Source organism: Phoca vitulina, unplaced genomic scaffold, assembly GCF_004348235.1.
Source record: "Phoca vitulina isolate PV1807 unplaced genomic scaffold, GSC_HSeal_1.0 scaffold10, whole genome shotgun sequence".
Taxonomy (NCBI): Eukaryota; Metazoa; Chordata; class Mammalia; order Carnivora; family Phocidae; genus Phoca; species Phoca vitulina.
The window spans coordinates 36,236,702-36,250,418 of record NW_022589713.1 but is presented as its reverse complement, the minus strand read 5'-3'; the positions used below and the strand labels follow the sequence as shown (position 1 = coordinate 36,250,418).

The 13,717-nt window shown below is 38.4% G+C and overlaps 1 pseudogene; it reads left to right on the top strand.

Moving 5' to 3' along the window:
- The first annotated feature begins 4,996 nt into the window (after positions 1–4,996).
- On the top strand, positions 4,997–10,792 carry LOC116635248 (annotated as a pseudogene).
- Positions 10,793–13,717: the final 2,925 nt, after the last annotated feature.

Genomic DNA, 13,717 nt, shown 5'->3' with positions numbered 1-13,717 from the left:
GAAAATAATTTAACATGTGCACAAGATGTATACATAAAGATGCTTACCATGTCATTGTTTTTAAAAGAGAAAGCATCAATATAAACATCCATCAGTAGGGTAATAGTTAAATCAATTATGTTATTTATGTACAATAAAATTCCCTGCTGCCATTAAATATGATGCATATTTATATATTGATGTGTGAAGATTCTATGAATATAGTTAAATAAAACCAAAGAAGCAAACAGAAAACAAAAACACAAGTTACAAAACCTTGGTAAAGAAATGATTTTCATATAGCTAGAACTCTTCCATGTGTAAATAAGTTCTGGAAGCATATAGTCTGAAAAGTCACAGTCAGATTAGGGGTCTTGATCCTCTTGTATATGCTTTCCTGTGTTTTCTGATTTTTCTGCAGTGAGTACATATTTTTTTTTTAAGAGTTTATTTCTTTTAGAATGGTTTTAGCTAAATTGAGGGGAAGGTACAGGGATTTCCCATATACCGCTCACCCGAACACATGCATAGCCTCCCCCATTTTCCATATATAATTTTCAACATGAAAAAAATAATAAAGGTTTAAAAAGAAATGTATTAGTTGGGGTTAAAGAAGCTAACCCTATATATTAAATTGCTTCCTGCATGAACCATCTTTTCCTGAAGGATACATAGTTGAATTTGAAATTGAATTAGACAAGTGAAAAACTTTCTTCTCTAGAGCATTTATGCCCACCTAGGTAACTATAGACAAACCATCCCAAGGAAGTCAGTGTTGAGCAAGGCCTGTCTTGAAAGCAAACAATGTATGTTCTCTCATTTAAAAAGCCAGCCTTTTGGATAAGAGTATAAATTGGTACAATCATTTTGAAAATCCAGCAGTGGCTATTGAAGCTAAATAAGCATATATCCTTTGACACAGAAATTCCACTCCTGGGTTTATACCCAAGAGAAATGGATGCTTATGTTCATCAAAAGACCTGTACAAGAATGATCATGGCAGTTTCATTAGTAAGAGTTAAGAACTGGAAATGAACCAATGTCCATGAAAAGAAAATTATGATATAGTCCTAAAATGGAATACTACACAGCAACGAAAAGAGACAGATTAGTACCAAATGCAACAATATAGATGAATCATAAAGACATAATTTTGAGTGAAAGAACCTAATCATGAAAACATCATCACTATTTGATTCCATTTACCTCAATTCAGAAAAAGGAAAAAATAATCAACAGTAATAGAAATCAGAACAATAGTTAGCTTAGGGTGGAGTTATTTCCTTAGAAGAGGACAAGGGACCTTCTGGGGCACTAGAAACATCTCGATCTGGGTGGAGTTCAGGTGGGTGTATACATATGTAAAAGTGTACTGAGCTATATATAAAGATTTGTGAATTTAATTTATATAAAATTGATACTTCAACTAAAAAGTTTTCTAAAAATTTAACTAATAATAAAAGCCAATCTTTCCAGAAAGAAAAAGCAGGTCAGCACACTGAGCAGAGGCTGTTTCAGGGTGAGTATGACATAGTCAGCACATATCATTCATTGAGGACCCCATCCTAGTTCTTTCTTTGAGGGACTAGTGGCCAAAGGGCTCAATTACAGAGCATGTCACATATTATAAAGTAGAAAGCAAATCTATCCCTAGTGCTAAAACAGTTTTTAAATTACTCAATTAGACATTATGGAACCAAAAATCCCTATATACTGTAATCATTTTCAAATATTCACTTTCCTGCCAATAGCCACATTTTGCCAGGTTGTGGAGACAAAGCAAGTTGGCAAGATGACAAGAAACCTGTAATTGGCAGTGCAGAATATCTTTCTGTTGCCAGTTTCATGGGCAGGTGCCCGGGACTTGATAAGATGTGAGAGGAAAATTTGTTGCTGTGATTCTGAACTTTATAGAAAGCCACTTCCTGCTATTTTGACGTTCATGACCTCAAATCTATGCTGCTGAAATTTTTTAGGAAGTTAAGTCATCTCAGTGAGCCTAGCACAATACTGTACTTTCTAAATTTGGGGAAGAAATATCATATTTAAGTAGGTGTTAAGTCCAGAAAACAAATCAGACTCCATAGTAGCATACAGCCTCTTTTGAGTATTCCCTGTTTGTGGAGCTCACTAGAAACTGATTTAATTGATGTCTTCGCATTGGATTTTGTTAATTTCTTGAACTATCTTTAAAGACAATCAATGTTTAAACCATATCAAAGGTATGATGGATGGGCTATTTGCCAAGTGTATCGGCCAGAAATGGAGTACATCATTGACCCCTTACATATAGAAGAAAATTTTTGCTAAGGCTTTGTTTACTTTTGGGTTTGGTCATACTACATCTAATTTCTATTAGTATGGAAAGTTTTACATTAAGAAAAAGGCAAGGGGCGCCTGGGTGGCTCAGTTGGTTAAGCGACTGCCTTCAGCTCAGGTCATGATCCTGGAGTCCCGGGATCGAGTCCCGCATCGGGCTCCCTGCTCAGCAGGAAGTCTGCTTCTCCCTCTGACCCTCCCCCCTCTCAGGCTCTCTCTCTATCTCATTCTCTCTCTCAAATAAATAAATAAAAAAAAAAGAAAAAAAAAGAAAAAGGCAAAGGCAGCTTTGTTGTGCATTATTTACTGGCCTCCATTTAGGGGTCTGAGCCTGAACACCATCTCTGTTCAGTGAAATGCACCTCCTTTCTAGACCTCATAAGAGAATGGGCATCTGTTTTTCCTAAAATAAATCTTTGTACTCCCATTTTATCTAGTCCATTTTTTACTGCAAGTTTTTATAGTTCTTTTCTCGTAAGGGAGGGTCTTTAATGTAAAGAGAGTTATTCTGAAGTGAAGAAAAGCATTTTCAGGGGGGGAATCTACTTCGAGTACTGTTTATTTTTAATCAGCCTAATATAATGGACATATACAGGACCAGAGATGAAAAAAACTGAGTTCACCTTCCATTTCAGGCACTAATATTGTACATCCTAGAGCAGGTGACTGTTCCTCTCTGGATTGCTTTTGTAAAATAGAAAGCTGGACCAGAAGATGTCTATTCTTCCTTCTCCTACTGTTTTAACAATATGAAGATTTGTATTAGGATGCTGTAGGAGTCCTTGGCTTGCTCGCACTCCCTCTAAGCTGCCTACTTCCACCCCAATCTGCTTCAGTCCAGCAAAGGACCTAGCAAGATGCCCATGGAGCTCTCTCTCTCTCTCTCTCAATCTTTCTGTATGTGTGTGTGTATGTGTGTGTGTAAGGGCTGGATTTACTGAAGCTACTTCTAAGACATATGCAGGGTCTGCCTCCTAGAGTGCTCATTAAAAACCCAGCATATTTGCCCCCAAAGATTCCCCACAACTTTTGGGGTGTTCCGTAAAAGAGACTAGCTAAGGGAATGGAAGTATTTGGATTTGGCTCTGGGGGTCTTATGGTAGAATGCTCAGACTCCTTCCCGTCTTATAGCCAGGATTTTTATTGTCAAACAGTGTGCTATCTAGAGATCAGGCCAACTTACATTACTATTTATAAGCTCTTCTAGCTCTGTTTCTCTCATTTTTGTGTTTATAGGGGATGGTTGCAGCCCCTTCAGGAAGCCCCTTTTCCCTACCACTAACTTAGCACAGACTGCAGTCTTTAGAATTTATGTTGGATCATGAACACAGTGCATCTCCAGGATGCACATCAAAGTCTGCAGGAAGATTGAAAGCCAATCAAGACAATGGCCTGGAGATGTTTTCCAAGGTAGTGAGTGTGTTTGGGGTCCTTAGCACTCCACATCAGAAAGAGAAACCATGGTCTCTACACAGAGATTTCATTCTAAAAATTTGCAGAAGTCCATTAGTGAACACCTAGTCATGATATATTAACTTGTCATCTATCACTGAGTAAAGTCCCTAAAATAAGACTCTTATGAAGCTTTAGATATGTTTATAATTACCCTATCCTCATTGAATCTAAATTTGAATATCTCCACATAAAATGCCAGGAAAGGAATTATATATACAAAGCAGCTTTTAATTAAGAGGAAAAGCGCCTATGTGTACTTGGCTGCTTGGTGTTCTTTTAGTTTCCTTAATGTAGAACATGGCATATCAGCATTTAAATGGCTTCTGATTAATAAGTACTTGTTTCAAGGCTACAGAGACTGAAATAAGATAAACACGTATTAACAGAGTGGGAACAATAATAAAAGGAAATAAGTGTCACTGGTTTAAAATGCATATTGTAAGTGATTCCAAAAGCATGGAAATGCAGTCATTAAACCAGCATGGAGGACCATAGGCCTATCTTATTGAAGTAATTAAATACTCTCTTCAGGTTTATGGCTCCTTGGATCATTTTAGGCAAATGAAAATTGGAGGGAAAATGTTAACCGGGGCCTAATGGATGGCAGCCCACTTGACTTCTTGACATCAGTGGATGCAGTAGCTGAGTTTCGAAGCCCATTTGCTACAGAAAATGCATGGCCTGTTGAATTTGGGGCTGGAGCTGGAAGAGGGTTCAAATAAAGGGTATCATAGCCAGTGTTTTCTTTCAATTGCCACACAATTACAGTATTTGACAATAACAACAACACTAGTAAGAGTGGAAACTTCTGAGCACTTAATACATGATAGGCACTATTTTAGGCAGTTAATAGGTGTTAACTCATTTGAACTTGGCCACAGAGACATGGTGTAAGAAGCATTCTGTCATCATACTGACCATTACATCACCCCCTTCTGACCCTCCAAATCAGACTTGCTGTCTTATCCCTTGACACTCCATGAACATGGCCTGGATTTTCTCTCTTCTTACATGGCTCGTGATAGGCATCTTTATTTCTGTTTACTCCTCTCTGGCCCTTTCACTACTAGAATACAAGCTGACTGAGATCACAGACTGTATCTTACTAGCCACTGTATCTTCACAGTGCCCAGATCACTGATTTCTCCTTCACATATCCATAGAATAGGGGATTTGCATAAATTAAGAAGTACTGTTCTGCAGCCAGGTCCTCAGACACATGTAGCTTTGCCGCACACTGGCCATGGCCCACTACCTGATTGGGCGGCACATCTATGTCCCAGACAATGGGCTCATGGAACTGTTCATCAGCTGTTCAACTGTGGGGATGGCACCACCTACAATGACTTTCACATTCACGCTGGGTACGCTGACTTCACTGCAGACCAGGTGGACCCGACCTCTGCTCTGATCAAAAAGATCACTCTGGGGGTGCTTGGCTGGCTCAGTCAGTAGAGCATGCAACTCTTGATCTTGGGGTCATGAGTTTGAGCCCTATGTTGGATGTAGAGTTTACTTAAAAATAAAATGAAATAAAAAAAAAACACTTTAAAATTAAAAAAAATAGATCACTCTGAAGACCCTACTGGTTTCCTCAACCATGGAGATAGTCACAGAGGCTGGCATGGCCATCACAAAGGTCCTTACAAGAGGTATTGGCTTATCCATCACAACTGTATGCCTGAAGTCCAAGCCAATGAAGTTTAGAAAATGAAGAAATATGAGCACGGATTCATCACAGACCCTGAGTCCTCAGCCCCAAGGATTGAGTGCAGGATGTGTTTGAAGCCAAAGCCCAGCATGTATCCCAACCACCAACACAGGCTGGATGGGGAGTTGATTTTTTCAAGGAGGAGGAGCGTGGCTGGTTTTTGGGAGGGATCCTGATGAAGGAAGAAGACTTGGTGGTAGCTCCTATAGGCATCACATTGAAGGAAGCAAACAAAATTCTGCAGTGCAGCAAGAAGGGAAAGTTACCTGTTGTAAATGAAGATGATGAAATGGTAGCCATCATTGCCCAGACAGAACTGAAGAAGAACCAGGATTACCTACTGGCCTCCAAAGATGCCAAGAAGCAGCTGCTATGTGGAGCAGCCATTGATACTCATGAAGATGACAAGTATCAGCTGGACTTGCTAACCCAGGACCACTGGCATCCAGCATTCTTGCCAGGACATTGGTGCCAAGTTTGACCCAAGACCAAGCCATGAGGAATTCTGGGGAACTCAAGTTTGAGAAGAGAAAATCCTCAGCTCAGGTGGAAAGTGGTGTCCATAGCCTCCATTTGTATAAGAGACTTTTCTGAAAAAGAATACAGCATCATACGCCCTTGGTTTTTCAATAAAAGTTTGGGGGAAAAAAAGAAATACTATGTAGCTTTCTTTTTCTCTCAAAGAATATTTCAGAAATTTTTTTGTGTGTTTTTGTTTTGTTTTGTTTTTCGTTTTGTTTTGTTTTGTGGGGGGAGGGATACAGGGAGAGGAGAAACTTAAGCAGGCTCTACACCCAACATGGAGCCTGATGCGGGGCTCAATCTCACAATCCTGAGATCATGACCTGAGTCAAAACCGAGTTGAATGCTTAACTGACTGAGCCACCCAGGTGCCTGAGGAATGTTTTAAATATTCATAGCTTTGATATAAAACTTAGAAAATCTAGTTACAAAGCAGTATGCAAATTTGATCCCAATTTGCAAAACTGTTATGTATATAAAGACACATAGATTAAAATATATAAAAATATTAGAAGTGATCATCTCTGTACAGGAAGATGATGGATAATCTTTCTTGCCTTTCTATTTTCTAAAACAAAGTCGTTATAAGACTATAGCAAATGTTGGCTTAAAATATTAACTTACTTTAATATAATTATGATTTTTTTCAAACTATTTTTGCTGAATTTTTAATAGCATGGAGAATAAACAGAACAGAAAAAACAAAAAACTCACATCCAATAAGTGCTTCATAGAAATTTCTAAGGCAGCATTTTATCTGTCCATTGGAAAAACCCCAGTTTTATTGATAAAACGCTGAGTAAGGTAACATCAGGCCTTTTCCCATTTCTGTCTTCCACACTGACTTAATTTATTATTTGTTCCCAAGACTAAGATGTGGAAACATGAGAACTCTCTGGCAATCCGCATATAGAATCTTCCTTAAAGATATCAGGTGGGGGCAAGACAAGAAAAGAAACCCTTCTTGGACACCTATACTATCCTAAGGCACTCCATGAAATTTTGGCAGCATGAATTGGGATTAACCTAAATAACCTTTCTTTGAACAACTTGGAGTAGTCAGGAGCCTTTAAAACCATACTTGTCAAGGTTTTTATTGATCAAAGCCTTTCCTCCCCTTCAAAGCTACATGGCTGCTGTGAAGAAGATATTTCCAACAGACTTCAGCTAAGTCTACATGGAACTATGTAAGGGTCAGCTAATGCCTACGTAGCAAATTCTGCAAGAGGTTTTAAATCTATGGAAATTAGAAAAGGTTTCTTCTTGTTGCTACGGTTAAGTAAAACTTTTGTTCTCTCTGCTTTTTGGTTGCAGTAGTAATTCTGTGCTTAATTACTCCATAAAAGGTTTCAAGTGGCCACATAACAATGGATAGGATGACAAGTAAGGGAGAAATCTAACCTGAAAGTTGGAACAATTTTGCCATAAAACACTTTTCTATTTGGTGAAACTAGCCAGATATACATTACCTGGATTAAGTCACCTTTCACAGGCACTTGGAAAATCCAACTTTCCCAGATTGGCCCCTTCGTTATTCCCAATCTCCTGATGAATTTTTATTTACTGTTTATATTACTCAACAAAATTCCTGCAATTTTACTTATTTATTCTACTTGATTATACATTGTCAAACTCTCTTTTTCAGTGGAGTTGAGGATCAGAAAGGACTTCAGTATTTTTTCTCTTCAATATGCATACACTTAAATGTTAGTACTCAGAGCGTCTTCAGATAGTTTGCCAATGCTAAAAGAATGAAGGAAAATGCACACAGAATTTCTAAAATTAATTTTTACTTCTGTTATATAAACAATGGATGTTCATTGTAGAAAGAGTTGAACACACAGAAGCAAAACTGAATATAGATACAACTCATATTTCCACTATTTTGAAATAACCACCGTTAACATTTGGTGTATGCCTTTTTAGATTTTTCCCCCATTTTGTAGAAAAATAGAAAGATAGATATATTTATGCAAATATATGATCATATTTTATAGTATCATAATCTGTTTTCTATTTCTTTGCAACACAGTAAAAATCTGCCTATGTTGTAAATGTAATTCCACATTTAAATCTTTAAAGTCTGTTTAATATTCTATTATTTGATGGATTCCCAACTAAACAATCTTTATTTTTGGAGATTGATGAGATTTTTTAACTATTTGTTATTATAAATATTATTATAAAGAATATCTTTTTCACTAATCACTTCCTTAGGTTACATTTTTATGAATACAATTTCTTACTCAAAAGGTATGCACATTTTAAAGCTTTTGTGATTTATTGACAGATTGCCATCCAAACAAATGGTGCCATTTATGAGAGCATCATTGCTCCAAATCTTTTGCAATACTTAGTATTATCACTTTTAACTTTTAAATATCAGGGCATAAAAATAACAACTGAGTATTTTGAATTTCTTTAATTACTAATGAAATTAAAATTTTTTCATATATTAATCATTCAATTGTGTTTATTCTTTTGTGAACTGTTTGTCTTATGGATATACGGATATTTTTTAATCGTGGGAAAATTTTTCATATTTTTAAGAGGTAATTATATATTTAGGGTATTAATAGCTTTCTTTGCCATTCCTGAAGATAGTACTTTCCCCAGTACTCATGTGTTGAATTTTATTCATGTTTTTAAATACCATTTAAAAAATTTTTAAATATCTGAACTAACTTGAAAAAGTTGTCAAAATAAAATTATCCATAGAAGCATTAGGCTGGATCCTACCAAAGTTTAACTTGACCATTTTCCCTCAAGCTGGACAAAATCTAACTCCATTCTGAAAAAGTTAAATCTGGTCCTTTCCTTGGCAACTTACAAAAAATATAACAAACTTCAATAAACAATTTTTGACCCTGTATCTCAGCATCCGTTATCAATAAGATAAGACAATTAACCCAGAATGTTTTTGTCTCATATTCAAAGAATACTCACAGTTTTGATGAATCTAGCTAACATGTGGGTACTTATATTAACAATTGCAAATCCCAGTGTAAATTGAGATGGATTCCAACAACACATTGATTTGCAGGCACCTGACTAATGACAATGACTTAGAATCATGTCTACTTTCTGTCAGAGACAGTTCTTGAATATAGGCATGAACAAAGTTGAATTTACACATGACAACTTCTAACATTCTTAGATTCTGGATGAATTTAGTGATTAATGTCATTTGGCCAGGATAGTGGCACACTCACTGCATGGTCCAGCCACTCATGCATGCTGCAGTATTCTGTAACATGGAACAGTTTTCTCTCCTAGGACAGTACATGGTACACACAACACCTGGGATCTCTGGTGCTTTTAAAAATGGTGTTCACAAAAATATATCTTTGGCACCTCCTCTGTGATGACCATCAGCAAAAAGAAAAACAAGGCCAACGGTGCACATGTTTAGAGAATTCCAATGGAACTTGCCTATTGTGTTATTTTTTGTTGAGGCAAAAGGGGCATAGAACCTTTGGAGAAGCCATTGAAAGCTATGGAGTCTCACTATTTTTTTTATTACGTTCTGTTAGCCAACATATAGTACATCATTAGTTTTTTTTTTAAGATATTTATTTATTTTGTGAGAGAGAGAGAAAGAGCACAAGCATGAGTGGGGGGAGGGGCAGAGGGAGAAGCAGATTCCCAGCTGAGCAGGGAGCCTGATGGGGGATTTGATCCCAGGACCCTAGAATCATGACCTGAGCCAAAGGCAGACACTTAACTGACTGAGCCACCCAGGCACCCTATGGAGTCTCACTATTAAAATGTGCACATAGAGAAAATAGTTTGCACATAATATGTAGAGGTACAGCTTCCAGCTGATGCCCAACTGTGGTTCCGTAAACGGGTCAGAAAATTCTAGTCTACAATGATATGACTGCTATACCTACTTGAGAGTCTGAGAAATAGCATGAAAAGATCAAGTCAGCAGGACACCCCCAGTCTGATTCTGAATGTGAGACTGTGATATGAATTACATCACTCATGACTTTGCCAACAGAATGCCCTCCTGTGTCAAAAAACTTCTGAAGACCAGAATGGATAGCTGGTCCAATATTGTTGTTCCAGGAGAGTTGACCAAGTGCTTTGTGAATGCACCAGTGTGTAATAAACAGCCTACCCTGTCTAAGATTATTTATCATTTCCATCACCCAGAGAGAAGCCAGTCTTCCTCCTGATGAAAGTGATAAGTGCTTGCTCACACAGAGTGCATTATTCTTCATGAAGCATTGACCTGGTCAGTGAGAAAACTGATGTGTCCTCTCTGGATCACATACAGCCCCCTCCCTCTGTCCATTTACTCGCTTTCACTCTTGCTTTAGTTCTTAGCACTCAACTATAACATATAGTATACACCCTGATGATAGCAAAAATTATAAAAGATAGCTTCAAATTCATATTGTATTTGCTGATTATTTCACTGAGATCCAGAAAAGATGATAAAATGTTAAGAAACAAAACACTGTGGATAGAAAATTGTAAAAAAACATTATAGTAGTCAGGTGGTAGGAAGAAGTGGTGTCCCAGAAAATCTGGAACTTTCCAACAGAAACTAAAACTGATCAGAAAAAAGGATATAAAACACACACACACACACACACACATTTGTTGGCAATCTTTAACATTCCTAGGCTTAGAGAAGCATCCCTACCTTTATCTTCTCATGGCAATCTCCCTGTGTGCTTGTCTCTATGTCCAAGCACTTTTTCCACTTATTCTACTTTTTATAAGAACTTCGGTTATATTGGATTAAGTTTGATCCTAATGACTTCATCTTAATTTAACTCATTACATCTGCAATAACCCTTGTTTCAAATAAAGTCACACTCTGAGGTACTGGGGGTTAGCAGTGCAACATATGAATTTTGGAAGGATACAATTCAACTATATACTCTTATGAATATAATATATTCTTTTTTGGAGGAGTAGCAAGATGGCAGAGGAGTAGCAGACCTGGATTTCGTCTGGTCTCAGGAATTCAGCTGGATAGGGATCAAACCATTCTGAACACCTACAAACTCAACAGGAGATGGAAGAAAAGAATAGCAGCAACTCTCTGAACAGAAAAGCGACCACTTTCTGGAAGGTAGGACATGCGGAGAAGTGAATCCGAGGCGATATTCAGGAGGATAGATGGCGGGGGAGGGGGCCTCCGTCAGCCGCTTCTGGCAAGTGATAGAGCCGCGGAGCACAAAATCGGAACTTTTAGAAGTCGACTCTGCTGAGGGACGTCGCTCCAGTGGCTAAGTGGGGGGTGGAACCCTCGTGGGACAGTGTGGTCTCAGGACCCTCGGGGTCACAGAAAGACCGGGGGTGCCTGAGTGTGGCAGAGCTCCCAGGTATCGGAGCGGGGAAGCCAGCTGCAGAGACGGAGCCGAGGCCTGGGCTCTCACCTCGGGGTTGCCATAAACCGTGTTCCGCGGCACAGTCGGGCCACTGCTCCTCCAGCAGGGACCCAACGAGTGGCAGATCCGGGGAGACTCCCCTTCCTCCCCCGGGAGGAGCGGTGCAGAAGCGCACCCCAGGGATCTGCTGGGTTTGGAGACTCCACACCAGGTCGGGTGCCAGAGATAGAAACGCTCGGTCACAGGGCGGGTGAGCATGGAGTGTGGCCGGAGACTGGGGAGACGGGAGTGATTGACTGCTTTTCTCTGGGGGTGCACTGAGGAGCGGGGCCCCGAGTTCTCAGCTCCTCCAGGGCAGAGATTGGGAGGCCGCCATTCTCACTCTCATCCTCCAAAGCTGTACGGAAAGCTTGCAGGGAACAAAGGCTCCCGAGAGCAAACCCGAGCAGATTACTTAGCCCTGACGGCAAAGGCGGGGCAATTCTGCCTCCGGCAAAGACATTTGGGAACCACGGCAACAGGCCCTTCCCCCAGAAGATCAGCAAGAACTGCCAGCCAAGACCAAGTTTACCGATCAGTGAGAACGGCAGAACTCCAGCGCTAGGGGAATACTGCACATAGAATTCATGGCTTTTTTCCCACTGATTCTTTATTTCAAAGTTAATTTTTTAAATTTTCTTGTTTTTTCTTTTTTTTTTTAATTTTTCTTTTTCCCTTTTTCAACCAACATCTTATCAATCCCTTTTTTAAAAATCTTTTTTTATTTTTCATTTTTAGAGTCATATTCTATCCCTTCATAGTAGTTAACCTTATTTTTGGTATGTATATATATATAAGTTGTTTGTCCTTTAAAATTTTTGGATACAGTTTCTTCTAACTGACCAAAATGTACCCTAAATCTCTAGTGTATGACTTAGTTCTAGTCTCCTGCCTGATCACATTCTCTCCCTATGTTTTTCTTTTTAATTTCTCTTTTTTTCCAACCAACTTATCAATTCCTTTTATAAAATCTTTTATAATTTTCATCTTTACACTCATATTCCATCCCTTCATCGTATTTACCCTTATTTTTGTACACATATAAGCTTTTCTTTCTTTAAAATTTTGGGAGGCAGTTTCTTCTAACAGACCAAAATATGCCCAAAATCTAGTGTGTGGCACTGATCTATGCACCCAGCCTGATCATATTTGATCATATTCTTTTTTTTTTATCTTTTTCTTTATCTTTATCTTTTTCCTTTTTCTTTCTTTCCCTTTCTTTTTCCCTGGTTTCAGGTCTCTTCTGATTTGTTTAGTGTATATTTTCCTGGGGTCGTTGTTACCCTGTTAGCATTTTGTTCTCTCATTCATCTATTCTCCCCTAGATAAAATGACAAGATGGAAAAAATCACCTCAAGAAAAAGAACAAGAGGCAGTACCGACTGCCAGGGCTCTAATCAATATGGACGTTACTAAGATGTTGGAACTAGAGTTCAGAATGATGATTATAAAGATACTAGCTGGACTTGAAAAAAGCATGGAAGATATTAGAGAAACCCTTTCTGGAGAAATAAAAGAGCTAAAATCTAACCAAGTCGAAATCAAAAAGGCTATTAATGAGGTACAATAAAAAATGGAGGCTCTAACTGCTAGGATAAATGAGGCAGAAGAGAGAATCAGTGATATAGAAGACCAAATGATGGAAAATAAAGAAGCTGAGAAAAAGAGATAAACAACTACTGGACCACAAGGGCAGAATTCGAGAGATAAGTGATACCATAAGATGAAACAATATTAGAATAATTGGGATCCCAGAAGAAGAAGAAAGAGAGAGAGGGGCAGAAGGTATATTGGAGCAAATGATAGCAGAGAACTTCCCTAATTTGGGGAAGGAAAGAGGCATCAAAATCCAGGAGGCACAGAGAACCCCTCTCAAAATCAATAAAAATAGGTCAACACCCTGACATCTAATAGTAAAACTTACGAGTCTCAGAGACAGAGAAAATCCTTAAAGCAGCTCAGGACAAGAGATCTGTAACCTACAATGGTAGAAACATTAGATTGGCAACAGACTTATCCACAGAAACCTGGCAGGCCAGAAAGGACTGGCATGATATATTCAGAGCACTAAATGAGAAAAATATGCAGCCAAGAATACTATATCCAGCTAGGCTGTCACTGAAAATAGAAGGAGAGATAAAAAGCTTCCAGGACAAACAAAAACTAAAGGAATTTGCAAACACGAAACCAGCCCTACAAGAAATATTGAAAGGGGTTCTCTAAGCAAAGAGAGAGCCTAAAAGCAACATAGACCAGAAAGGAACACAGACAATATACAGTAACAGTCACCTTACAGGCAATACACTGGCACTAAATTCATATCTTTCAATAGTTACCCTGAATG